Source organism: Polistes fuscatus, unplaced genomic scaffold (genome assembly GCF_010416935.1).
Source record: "Polistes fuscatus isolate 324 unplaced genomic scaffold, CU_Pfus_HIC Scaffold23, whole genome shotgun sequence".
Classification (NCBI taxonomy): domain Eukaryota; kingdom Metazoa; phylum Arthropoda; class Insecta; order Hymenoptera; family Vespidae; genus Polistes; species Polistes fuscatus.
The window spans coordinates 2,051,682-2,065,781 of NW_025113100.1; the positions used below are offsets into that span (position 1 = coordinate 2,051,682).

At 35.6% G+C, this 14,100-nt stretch overlaps 1 protein-coding gene across 10 annotated transcripts in view; it reads left to right on the forward strand.

The window, feature by feature from the left end:
* LOC122518188 (neuroligin-4, X-linked-like) overlaps positions 1-14,100 on the forward strand; it is a 170,143-nt gene that overhangs the window by 28,375 nt on the left and 127,668 nt on the right. For 4 of the 10 annotated variants that reach the window (XM_043636936.1, XM_043636937.1, XM_043636939.1 and 1 more), the window contains exon 3: positions 1,750-2,103. The exons of 3 other annotated variants lie outside the window; for them this stretch is intronic. The gene's annotated coding sequence lies outside the window, so the exon portion shown is untranslated. The remainder of the gene's footprint in view (positions 1-1,749; positions 2,104-14,100) is intronic. 3 more of the 10 variants (XM_043636934.1, XM_043636931.1, XM_043636935.1) reach the window with 3 other exon arrangements.

Sequence of the window (14,100 nt, forward strand, 5' to 3'; positions counted from 1 at the left end):
GATTATAGGACGGCACTCCAAATTGTCCCACGAGATTCTATAACGAAGATGTTAACTCTTTTTTTCGCTCCTTTATTTTCTTTATTTTCCTCTCACGGGGTTTGCGACGTTTCGAGAGATGCATCGGAGAAAGATTTGGATTTTTTTTTCCTTAGGAAAGTTAGCTGCACGCGCGTGCAAACAATGATGCGAGTTCTAGATTTTGGATGTTATTTCGATGTGGTTTTAATGAGAACAAATATCGATCGCTAAGAATATAAAAGGACTGACAACCGGAAATTAATGGAGATAAGCTCGGCTGATGATGCGCGAAACGTAAAAAGTAAAAGGAATAAAAGGAAAAAGGGGTATCATTATCCGAGGGAAAAAATTTATACAGGAAGACCAGAAAGTCCATTTAAGTAATTACTATAGGCTGATGAGCGCTAGTGTACCCTTCCGGTTTCTTCCGCTTTTCTTCTTCGTGACAAGATAAAGAAATATGAAAGATATCAAGGATAGAAACGGATAGGAAAATGCAAGGAAAGGGAAAGAAGCCGAAAAAGATTGCTAACTCGTTGGCTACGAGACGAAAACAAACTCGTCAAAGTGATAAAAAGAAATCCGAAAGGAAATAGAAAGATAGAGAAATATTATAATAGCGGATAGAAAAGATACGATATCGATTAGCGTGAAAGAATAAAAAATAAGAATTTGACCGATACGACTTATCGAGATATTTTGTAAAACGTTCGTTATAGATGAATAAATTCGAAATCATGCGATGGAATGTTTATTACGACGCGATAAGATAGCTAATATTTTCCATAACAAAGATGAAATTTCTTTTCTGTAAAAAGTAGAATATCGAAAACGGAAGTTAAGGGAATACTCGTTACGAGAATAAAAGGAGTCGTGTACCTATTAAAAATAAAATACTATGCAAAGAGTTATTATTAGCAAAAAAAAAAAATAGTAAGTTAATTAAGCAAACCGTATATAAATGTACCATATATTATATCAAAGGAAAAATATAAAAATCGATTTTCTCGCAGCCCTATATACCGTCGGAGAAAAAAGAAGAGTAAATTATTCGATGAAGAATTTTGAAAAAAGAATAAATGAAAGAATTAAATGAATGAGTAATAGGAAGAAAAAATGTTTTATTTATATAATAGAATCGAAAGTGCTTGTATGCAGATCATCTTTGTTAGGACAGAAGAGAATGCGCAACACATCGCGCGACACGTGCGAAATGCTCTCTCCGTCTACGTGAAATTCTCCATAGATGCTATTTAGGGAACGTAAGCAAAGCAAGGACCGATAGTAATGGCACGTGCGCAAACGCGCAAACTGACATTTTACTGTCGCGCGAGGCAAAGCTACGGGAATATTATCTCTCAAAACATTTAGATAACTACCTTTATAGACATTAGAAATAGATGTAAGAGCTTCGAAGGGTCATGTCGCGGAGAACGTGATTCTTATTGCAAGTTTTACGCTTATTCTCAATTTACATTATTAGGGTTAATACGAAAATAAAAACAAAAATTATATTAGATTATTTTATTCCTCGGATTATTAATTCAATTTGAAAGTATATCGAAGTATTTCTTCGTTTATTTTGACATTTGCAGTATATATAAAAATTGATTATATATTTTCAAATAATCGATCGTATAGGGAGGTATATTAAAGTATGAAAGTTTCGAAATTGATATCGCCATTATTAAATAATGACCGTAAAGAAATAATTTGGACGTTTAACAGTTTCAGTTCGAACGAAACAGCTTTACCGCGCTAACGGGAACGTCAAGGTAGGAAATATGTCATTTACCGGTAACGATCGTTTCGCTCCCTAGAAAAGGATACTTTAGAGGAAAACCTTGTCGCATAAGCTTCTTACGAAAGTTTCAGGACGGTGGATTAAAGGTAACGATCGAGGGAACGGAGGGCGGGGGAAGACCAGGGAATAGGGAAACACGAGGGAAAAAGAGAAAGAGGAAAAGGAAGAGGAAGAGGAAAAGGAAGAAGAAGAAGAAGAAGAAGAAAAGGGGCTCAGTTTTCGGATCCCAATGCGACGACGACGGGGAAGAACTTTATTATTAAGCTGGCGAGGAAAATGTTCGTAAAAGAATCAACGTCGTTACAGAAATTTTCATTCGCGATCGGGGACGTCTTTGGCAACCGGAAACGGTGTAAATTTTATCCGCTGATCGTCAATGTCGCAAACTATTCGAATTCATTGTCTTTAAAACTTGTCACGTTTCAGATTCTATTTAAAACTTGCTATATCTTTCGCTTTGGAAACTTTCCTATTCCGTACAAGTCTAATCATTTTTCGTACACTTTTGTAATGTATCATCGGTCTTTTTTTTTTTTTTTTTTCATAAAAATGCAATCGTTATTCTTCACCTTCGTATGATTTATCTTAATTTATCTCCGCTCGAGATATATAAAAATTCATATTTTCTACAAAGACCGAAAAGTTAAATTTACGTGGAATATATATAATAAAAAAAAAGAAAAATAACACGCGCGCGTGGTTAAATAAAAGTCGTTAAAAGATTCATGTCTGGCGATTTGGTAACATAAGAGAGAAGACGAACGATGCGTATGAAATTCCACTTCCCACTAACGAGAATTCCGAAGTGGGAAGTTTAACGATTATCGAACCGGACGTTACGCTTGTGACAGAAACGTCTCCACTCTTTTCTCTAACGCATCCTTCTCCGAGCTAACTTTTGAAGGAATTTTAATAAATATCTATGTCCCATGACAGGGACAATTTTCACTCGCTTTTGTCATTTCCTAAATTAATTTCAAATCCGTCCAAGATCTTCCCATCGTCGAAGAATATCGATATTAAATTATGTACTTATACGACATTATAATATCTTTACGAAGATCGATCGTAGATCATGGCTAAAGTATCGAAAAATCTCATTCATATTTTCATATAAAAATACGTATTAAAGAGAGGGATATATATTTGATAGTTATTAGTTATGAAAACTTAATTAAATAGTAATATATTTGGTCTTTATATTTTCCTTTTAGAGTCAATTTGAAAGGTATGCAAATCGAAACTATCGAATATACGAATTTCAAAGAGGTAAATGTAGAATGTTTTTCGCGCTTTTCTTTTTCTCGTTCCGCCTAACGCATTAGAGCTACTTTCGTTAATTACGGTGCACGATACGGAAGTGGCTCTTTATTTAACGCCGTTTTTTACGAGGCTATTATGGGTAACACGTTTTTCCTCGAAGCATTTTGAAAATTCCGTTCTCAAAAACGTATACCGAACAAGCGAGTATATAGTACGTTTTTATAATATACAAACATTTTTATGTTTTTCATTTTACAAGCGCAAAATTTAAAAACATACATCCATGAAAATATTATTCGGTTAAAGTACGAATACGAGAAAATTCATTAAAATTTAACTGAAACATATTTGAACCTTTAGAAATAAAAATTGGGGTTAAAATGAAACGAACAAAAGATTGCTGACCGTCGAATTTTATGGTAGCAAACCGATGAGTTTTCTAGCTATCTAACAATAAAGTCTTGCAACTTGGTTGCGTTTAAACACAGTTCGTGGTCCAAGTCGGTACTTCGAGAGGGACTCGGCGAAACGGAACCGAATTGTTTTTCGTAAAAGTCCCCCGTAAAATTTTGTATACTTCTGCCGCTGGGAAGTTTTTTATCTCTCTCTCTTTTTCTTTTCTTCTTCTTTTTTTTTTTCTTTCTTTCTTCCTTTTCTCGAAAGGAGCCCGATACAAAAGCAACCACCACTCTAGAACTTTCTCAGCTCTTCTCGCACGTTACTCTGCTTTGGACATTTTTCGAACTTGCTAAAACGTAATTTATAATGTCGCGCTAATGGAAGGAAACTTCCAACGTGGCATAAACAAGAAGCACGTTTCTATAATACACCCTGTACCAAGGTACTATCCTAGACATTTTCTTTTTATTTTTTTTTTTTTTTTTACTATCTTTCCAATCGAGCTTTCACTTAATCGAATTTCGAAAGAAACGTTTGTTTTTCTTTACTTCGCATAAAATTCACGTGATATTGTTACTTGCATTAGCAGTTTGAAGAAACAAAAACCTTCAACCGAAATGTTATTAAAGATATATTGTATAATTTAATTGTTCCCTGTAACATTCTTACTAATTGATTAATAACACTTTACATAGCATTGTATCTTACTGCCGCTTCTCTGAATATATTACAGGTGTTCTCAGCAAAAATTTGCATAGGATTTCGATTACTTCCTTTTAGCTCCGCTGGGAGAAATTTGTCAATTAGTCGATCGGTTATCGGGTTATCGACAGTTTTCGGATATCGGCAATACGGTATTAAATTTTGTCTAGGTGTATCTGTTTTTTGACTAATTACTAAAGTTACAACGGTACAACGTGCTTAATCATATTTTCTTTATCATTTTCTATTAAAAACGGTTTCTATCGACAACGATGACAACTTTGAATTATCTTTTTTTCCCCTTTATACGAATAATATATAAATATCTAAAGAAACATTATATCTTTCTCCGATATACTTTATTTCATAAATCATTAATTCTAAGTAACGTTCCTCGATATACAAAAATTCTGTTTTTCTGCACAGCTTACACAATACTCATATTTTTATTACCGAACTAGCATACTTTTTTCTTTAATACAAATATTGGCGTAGAAAATTACTGCTACGTCGAGCAGTTTTTATCGAAGTTGGATAGGAGAAACTGGCTACTTTCAGCCGGATATCCCGTATAAGTAGCTTTTCTAAATCTCGCATAGTCAGGCATTTTATATCCACCAAAGAGAGTACATATTGAATAGCTTTGGACGTCAAGTACAGTATATTTATTTTATGTAAATCCTAATCTGATCGTTAACATTTAGTTATTCGATTGTTTTTTCCTACGGCAGAAAGAAATATGCGATTAAAGTATCGTACGAATGTAGGCTATCAAATTATTATTAGGTTGTCCCATAAGTTCTTTCCTTTTTTTTTCTATGCGATTTCGATAGACGATATTTGTCGTTTAAAGTTGATTTACTGTTTTATATATGTGAACCGTTGAATCCAATATAATCGACGCAATCTAATATAATTATAGATATATGAAGAATATCTTTTGGATACCTTAACGAAACGATACGTTGTATAGAAATAAATTGAATAATCTTTAATTCTTTTCAAGTATCTCGTAGGAGGTATCATTACGAAGCTAACGATAAGAAATCGTTCTACCTTCTTCGAGGGATTTCCTTTTCCGTAGAAATCACTACCTTCGTAAGGCAATCTATTTTCAGAGCGCCGATATATATCTAACGAGCGTCGTAAACCGAAAAACCTTAAAAGAAGGTTACTCGATTCAGATCGCAAAATTCCCTAAGCGCACATTCCATTTACACATCGTAAATTTAGCGAAAGAGCTGTAACACAGTAGCAAGATATGTGATTCTACCGTATCCGTGTATCAGTGTATACGTGAATTCGTTGCGACACCGAGGACATTATTTTTCTTTCCCATAGTGCAATTCTCTATGATATCTCATTCGGTTTGTGTGATTTTCTTTAGTAATTTTCCAATAATCCAAAAAGTATATCGTAAATATTTATGAAATTTATTTACTAGAATGAAATAAAATAAAATCAAATCAAATAAAAAGGAAAAATATGTATGAGTACGGTGAGTCTTACAAATGGAAAAGAAAGAAAAGTTACATAGAAATACTATCAGTATTGCGAGAAGCATCCGTCGATGTAGGATGTAGCCGGAACAGAAAAAGAGACAGAGATAGAGAGCGAGATGCGAGATTAAATGCACGCCGTGAACAGAGAAACGTAGGGAATCAATATCTACCAACAGAATTCAACTTCAGTAAAGGGGAAGAAACAGTTTTTGGATTTTTGAATCGGCCGAATGATATTTCGCCTTTCGAAGCCACAAAAGATATTTAATATTTTTGAAAATTCTTCGTATTTTGCAATATAATCCTTTTTTATTATTCAATATGTTTCTTAAGCTCGAATAGAAGCGAAACAATAAAGCCGCGCGGACGAATAAAATATTCCATCTCTCTGCCGTCTAGTTTTTAAAACATGCTACATATTATTCCACGAAAGAAGACGTGATGCATGTATAGCTTTACGCGTGAACTTTGTTCGTACAATATTTAAAATCATTTCCTTTTGTAAAACTGAAACGAGACGAAAATGATAAATGAAATTTAAAAATTGATACAAATTTCAAGGCTAAATGTACAAAGTAATCAAATAAAAAGGTAGAGTAGAAATGAAAAATGTCCTTACTCGTCGTCGATCGAAAATAAAGCAACAGGATTTTGTATGTAGGTGATGAAAGTCAAAAACTATCGCGTTATTTCAATATTTTTACATAGTCGAATTTGCAACGGCGATGGGTCATTCGTCTTTTAATCACCCAATGAATCGTCATACGTCGGAAACCATCGAGCTGGGTTATCGTTGTTATACGGATCGAAGCTTGTCCGATCATCCAATAAGCGAGCGTTATTTTTGTGACCGCGTAACACGCGAAACGACGATTCGTAGTCGACGAAAAAAAATAAAAAGATATTCGACAAAAAGTTGTATGATCGATCACGACTCGTATTTTCTATACCTGACACGATTCAGCTTTCGATCACGGTCATATATGTCCATCATATTACATATAGATAGAAAAATATGTTTCCGTTGTTTAGAAAAATTCACGCAAATTTCTTTTTTCGACGCGTTCTTGACCAACTTCATCAATTTCATTAATCAACATTTATATATTCATATTTTATTTGCATTAAAAATTCCCTTAGAACACGCGTTCGGGCCAATCAAAACTGTAATCCCAAAACTTATAGTCGAAAAAATAATGGAAAGTTTCTCGTTTAAATGTAAATTGTATCTCGCGAAAATTTATGAATTTGGCGTGCGCGGTAGGTCCACGAACGAGGACAAACGCGCACGCACGTGCGTCCTGGATTGTGTGTACATGCGTGTTAGTTTTATCGGGTATCTAATCGATAACGGTGGTGTATTCTGGTTTCGTGTTTCTCTGTATCTTAGTTTACCTACACGGTGCATTCGTCTCCAAACACGTATACGTATATCTCGGCGTATATGTTCGCGAGAAAGATCAAAGCCTCCCTAAGCCGTAACATCCTACGCGTTATGTCGTTAATACGATAATTCCTTATATAGAATTCCTTATATAGTAGATCTAACATAAGGAAGGTCTTCCTCGAATCTTCGAAACACCGATTCTTTTTAAACTTTGCACAGTCGTCCTCCATTACGACCACCATACTTTTCGCGCGAGCAGCAAGACCCAAGAAGTTTCACGCGCATTCTTATATACCAGTTCGCGTTAGATGGAAAAATAAATCGTAGACGAAATATACACGGGGGTGAGGCGAAAAGTTATTTTTATCGAAACGATATCACGAATTTATTTGAATGAACGTATTTGTACATTTGTCGATAAATAAACCCTGATTAATGATATTTATACAAAGGTATATTTTGATAGGATCGAGTCTTTGGAAGCGGTTTGAAACTGTTTTGGTTGGCACCTTCAAACGGTACCGATTTGTTCGTTTGTTTCGAAGAACATGTTACGTTTAGTTTAATCAGTACACGAGTAATTACGTTGGCGTAATTGGCGTTAGGAAAAACGAGGTTCCATCGTGAACGAGAGGCATCGCGCTGATAGCGTTTCGTTTGTCACGCGGTAGACGCGGTTTCGCCATCAACGCCGACGTGTCAGAGGAAAAGGACCTGCTAAAGGTTGGTCAGTTCGGTCTACCTTCGTGGTATACGTACAATATACGATTGTTACGAGTTTTCCGTGTTCGGCCACGTTTTATCGTTCCATCCCCCGCGATTCAAATAATGCACGCGGTAATTTGCTCTCCGTGGCCGCTTTTAGTTATCGCGATGGACGCGTTGATCGATTTCCTCCAAACGTTATCGTTCCTGTCACCGATTCGTTCTTTCGTTCGTTCGTTCGTTCGTTCGTTTGCATAATGGAACCTATAATGTGTACATATACACGCGTCATTTGTGACACTCGCCAATTTTTACATTTTTTCTTTTTTTTACATTTTTACTTTTTTTTTTTCTACTTTTTTTTTTTCCCTCGTAAATTGAGAGAAACAAGTCGAGGAGAGTAATGACATCCGAATCGATCGATTTCCGTTTTTTAAAAGGTACATGCACGGTGTACACATATTGTTTGTAAAAGGTTGACCGTCGATCCAATTTTCTGTAAATCAATATGTGCACGCACCTATTACTTTTTCTACTTGTTACCCCCCTCTCTCATAAAAAATAGACTACCTCGCTAACATATTTTCGCTTACACTGTTACTCGCTTTTACAATTTTGTCAATAACTTTGTATTCCACGTAAATATATGATGTTTAAAATAGAAATAATATTGCGTAAACTTGTAGATGGGCGTAATGCGAATAATTGTACATAACGCCATATAGAACGGCGTATCGTATAAAATATAAAATAGGGAAAATAGGGAAAATAGGGGTGAAAATGTTCACGTATCGTGGCTCGTAAAAGATAGAACAGAGTGGTGGTCTCTTGCAAGGAAACCTTGGAAAATTCGGTTACTTCGGAATACGCTCGTTCGAAATTGATAAATCGCTGCTACGATTGGCTGGCACGTCAGAAAGTTTTCGTGCCATGCTCGGGCAACTTGATGCTTCGAAGGTTCGAAGGGGAACGCTCGATACCAGACGCCTAGAAAATTATTCACGAAGCGTCCTATGATAATCGCCTGTGACGTTCGATACGTAGTTATCGAAGTTACATGCAACTCATTTTTGTAAAGCTAGGACATGACATGGAAATAATTACGAGTTGGCTCGATCAATTTTAGTTTTATCCTCGTTCGTTTTCATAATTAGCTTTTTAATTGAGTAACGCGCTAATACTTAAAGAGATGAAAGTCGATGACGATAATTATCATCGCTGCGGTCACTACGGTAAGAAGAAATTCATTGAAATTCATGACCATAAAAAACTTTTCTCGATTATTCTCAACAAAAATGAAAGAAAATAATTGGACCATGGCTAAGCTATTATAATATTTACATTTTAAGTAGATAACATTAACATATTAGTCTCCGGTTAATAACGATAATTGAAAGAGGCACGAAATTGGTAAAAATATGACAGTGGTAGTACTATAATAGCTCTATTAGCGATTAAAGCTTTTACCAACCAGAAGCGCATTATGTACATACACAAGTGCGTACACGCGCAGTAGTAGTCAGGTCGATTATTGGTCAGGCACGTATTTAGCGACGCTGGATTAACCCTTCGCGTTCCGAACATTTTTGGCAAACATTAACGGTCAATTGCACGTATTTACACTTAATAGCTTGTCGATTGTAATATACTTTGCGAAGAAAAAAAAACAATATACTTCAAGTTATTTCTGTTATGGAAAATATTTATTTGTAAATTTAATAAATATTTGCGTTAACGATATAATAATCGCTCAAAACATATTGCAGTATCTCGTTTAATATTTACATTCAATTATATTCACGTTCGTTTTATTTATCTTCATAAATAAATATATCGTTCGTGTATATTTCATGCGGAAAAATGAAACAAATATTCGTAAAATAAATTGAATAAACGTAAAGTTCTTACATAGACGTCAATCTTTATGTAAATCTTTATCACGGCACAAAGAGAGTATTAAGTATTAAAGGGAAAGAAGAAGTATGAGATTAAGTTGTGACATTAGATAAGGGATTTGAACGTTTAACATGTAAATCCTAGCAAAGAGGGCCCTCTCGTATTATTTCGGCCGACGTTAATGTTTAACAACAATATTACCTTCTTAACATCCTCGGACCTGATTCACGTACGTGCGTGTTCGGCATTTATGATGTTACCCACCGAATAATAAATGCTTTTCGTTTACGAGCAACGAATTTATCGAGCAATCGATTCACCTCATTCGATAATACTAAAAGCATTAAATTAAGTTTGTTTGGACGCTCGACGCTCGAAATCGAAGAAAAAGACTATGCAATTTTTGCGATAGTTATATCGAATAGATTTATATTAAATTTAAACGACACAGCTTTTCAAAGCCCTTATCTTCTCGACTAACTAATTAAACTCAAGATATTATACCTACGTAGCGCGAAATGATTACTTCGCTTCCTTGAGAATGAATAAGCTCTCGCGAGCTCGAGTACGAAGACAGTGGATAAGTGTCTACGTTCTACCACGGATAATGCTGCCATAATTAAGGACCCTCCTTGCAGCGAGAGAGTAGTTTCCCTGGATTCACTTTCGAAGACTCGCGATGGCGTCTTCCGTCGGGAATTCATCGTTCCGGTTTCTGTTTCTGATTTAAGGAACACACGTTCATTTGGATTGTCCTATTACTCTTTGCGCATATGCACAATAGAATATTTCATACGATCCGAATATTTTTCTATATATATATATATTTGATTTTTCATAGATAATTTTATCCATTCGTTTGCAAAAAATAAACGTGTTCTTTGAAATTTGGTTCCATTTAAATGATCCACCTTGTACATTACACGTCGCTTTCCATACTCGTCGCTTTCGAATAGACCGAAAGAGACGTTGATGCGAATATCGATTTTTCTCACGTGGCGTTGGTACAGCTGGATGAATGCGTAGGGAAAAGAAAAAGAAGTGATAGAGATAGAGAGAAAAAGAGAAAGAAAAAGAGAAAGAGAAGATACATAGTGACATTGCAAATCTTCCACGCTGAAGTCGAGACACGAGTGAATGTATGTACATACGACACAACAAAGTAGAAAGATATGCAAAACAAACCGCTCACGTTTTATGCAAAAGGTTTCCTCTTCTACTGCAGATTCACTTCTTGTTGTTCTTATCGCACGTACGATAGTCTTTATTATTTATTTACTTTACAGGTAACTCGCTGAGTTACATAACAAGGCAATAACAAAAGCTACGCGAGCGAGTTAAAATAATGACGAAAGGGCCGCCGACATCGTCATCGAATGTCGCCCCAGTTGGGCGCTTTTTTTTCCGCTCCTGCGGTTTACCCTGCTTACCTTAAGAACGCAGCTAGGGTATGATAACGGAAATACGCGACGACGTAAAAGCTCTTTGCTCGAAGACTGAAAAGGGTTTCGGACGTTGACGTTTCTGCAAAGGTGAATTTGCATCGCGGAAAGATCTCTTTGTCTCGTGAAAAGATGAACGTGTGCGAGGACTGTGAATAACGTTACAATTTATCGTTTTATTTAACACTAGACACTGTAAAATCATAATAACCACATTGAATTTATTTGAATATACGAACGTACGAATATACTACATTTAAATACCTAAGATATATGCAATATAGTTGGAACAAAAACGCGCTCTTCGAGACATTTAATATATTATATTACGAATATAATTATCCATACCGTTCTTTTTTTATATATTTTTTATGATTTATTCGAGATCCTTGCAAGCCTCTCGACGCTGGGAGCCGTGTCAATTGTTTCGTCGCTGATTATTTTGAACGAAAGTTCGTACGAGATGAAATAAGGTACAGGTATTTGCAAAGGCACGGATTTCGCATAATGTGCAACGACCCTTAAACTATTACAATGATTTTTTGTTGTTCTTTCGGCATTTTTATTATTCCTCTTCGGGTTGTTGGCCTTCGATCGATATACCTTTCAACGTGGGTGTTCCATCACGAGTTCGTATCATGGTCTCTGACCTCGTATACACTCTCTGCGCTTAGCGTTGAATTGTGAGGTTATTAATCATCGTTCTTTGAGGTTCTACATTACAACAAGGAAAAAAACAGTGACGAGAGGTTTCGAGGATTTCCGTTGGAGTCTTCGAATAAACAGAAGAACATCGTGACTGCGTTACTTTGTTATTTTGCTTTATCTTAAACTATTCCTAAAAATCATTCGGAGAATTCTTATTTCTTTGATCGATTCTTCTTGGAAAACTCTCGAGAGATAAATTTTTCTAATGGAAATTATGCGTCTATAATTCTTCTTATTTGGGAACTGGGTAGGATAATTCGTTTCCTTTCTAACCATCGAAATGAATAAGACTAGGTGAAAAATGGAATTAGATAAAAGCGATTAAATAAAAAGTTTCAATGGAGATTTTCGGTTAAATTTGTAATAATTATAATCGCAAGATGAAGCGTTATTCGGTAGATTCGAAGTTGAACGGATCGAAGTAGAATGGATCGGCGTGGCAGGGGCTCTCCGTCTGTAGAATTAAACTGGCTAGTCGGGGAAGATCTTTGTCGGTGATAGTTTGGCACGCTATCACAACCAAAATCCGAACTCAAACTTGCTGCAAACGCAACGGTTCGTGAATGTTTGACCGCACAATATTTGATAGCGCACAGTTAGATATCTCGATATTCTCGGTTCTAATCGCGGGTCGAGCGAGATAATGGCTGGGAGAAGCAACGCATCCAATGTTGCTTCTCCGACACGTTCAAATGCAATGTTATATGCGGGCGTTACCTATATCCTCTATCCTAGTATTTGTGCGTACCTAGACGCACATATGTAAGTCTAGGGGATATTGCGGGTACCTGTACGAACGTTACCTTCCTCTATTACATTCGGTGTTTGTTTATAAGCGTTAGACATACGAGAGAGCCAGGTAAATTTGAAGCACGACAGATGCATTCAATGTTTGACTATATCTTCGAGCATTAATGAATTCAGATTGAATAGGATGAGCTTCGAAACTAACTCCTAGATTCGAGGAATTTCTGATAATATCTAATAAGAGAAACTAACTTAATATATTGTAACGAGAGAGAAAGAGAGAGAGATCTGTAGATTGAAGAAAAAATAATAGAATCCCATTCTAATTATTAATCGTCGATTATTCGAAATCTATTAAATATATTGTATGTACATATTTATAGATGAATTTTCTTAGAAATATAGAATTCAACTCGGCTTCATCGGAATTAATGGAAATCGGCTTCTTCGATAAGCGTTCGAGTTTGCGTGCAATAGTCATGGACGATCTGCCGAGCAGATAATTACTAATAGTTCCAACTTCTCTTTGCGAATTCTACCTCGTGAACAATTCGCGAGCATGCATACCATTTTCTCATATTGCACTGATATTTCAAATTTTCAGTAAATTCTACGCACGAAACGTTAATTATTTATAATATGCGCATATATTTGCAGAGATGACGTTCCATGGCAGGTAACATTAAATAGGATTTTAACCTTTTTATATCGCTCTAAACATGCCACTTTCTTAAAAGCATTGTTTGAGCGTAGCGAAAGAAGTTATTAACATATATTACCCGTTACAATATTAACATAATATAAGGATATCATTCTATCCAACCATATAACATTTTTCTTCATAATCCTGAGATTTAAAATCTCATTAAAGAATCGTATTTTATAAGAGCCATATACATAAATCTGATAACTTATTAAATATAGACCCATTGAGATTGAATCGATATAGGAGGAGCAATAAGTATCTACTGGGATCCATTAAAAAAGGGAAGGAAAAATTATTAAAGGCCTAAATATCGCGCATATTCGAATATTAATATATGAATCGATGAAATATGAAAAGAATTGTCATCGTTCGTTAATGTAAAAAAAGTTATAGATAAAACTTACGGTCGCAAAGTGAAAAGAAAAGAAATGTAATTAAAATTTCGCGGATAAGGTGAAACACAAGAGAGAGACGAAAATAGTATTGTGGAAGTTAGAAAAAAGAGGAAAAAGAAGAAAGCTATCCAGTTTCCCCTTTCGAGCGTAAAATTGCAAAAACGAGTAGGTAGATATGTTTTTCTATTTTTGCATCGTCTACGGGTTTATCAAGGAAGGAGAAGAGTGCAGGTTGAGATACTCGAGGCTATGGGCTTCCTTTCTGGCTCATTAGACGAAGATATAGGCACGTTCGCGCGTCATCGCGGTATCTAGTTCCTGGGATTCTCTTTCTCTCTCTCTCTCTCTCTTGTATAAAAGAGGGTCTTGGTGAGAGGAAACACGGAGAGTCACGTACGCGCTTTGGACAAGAGGGACCTCGTA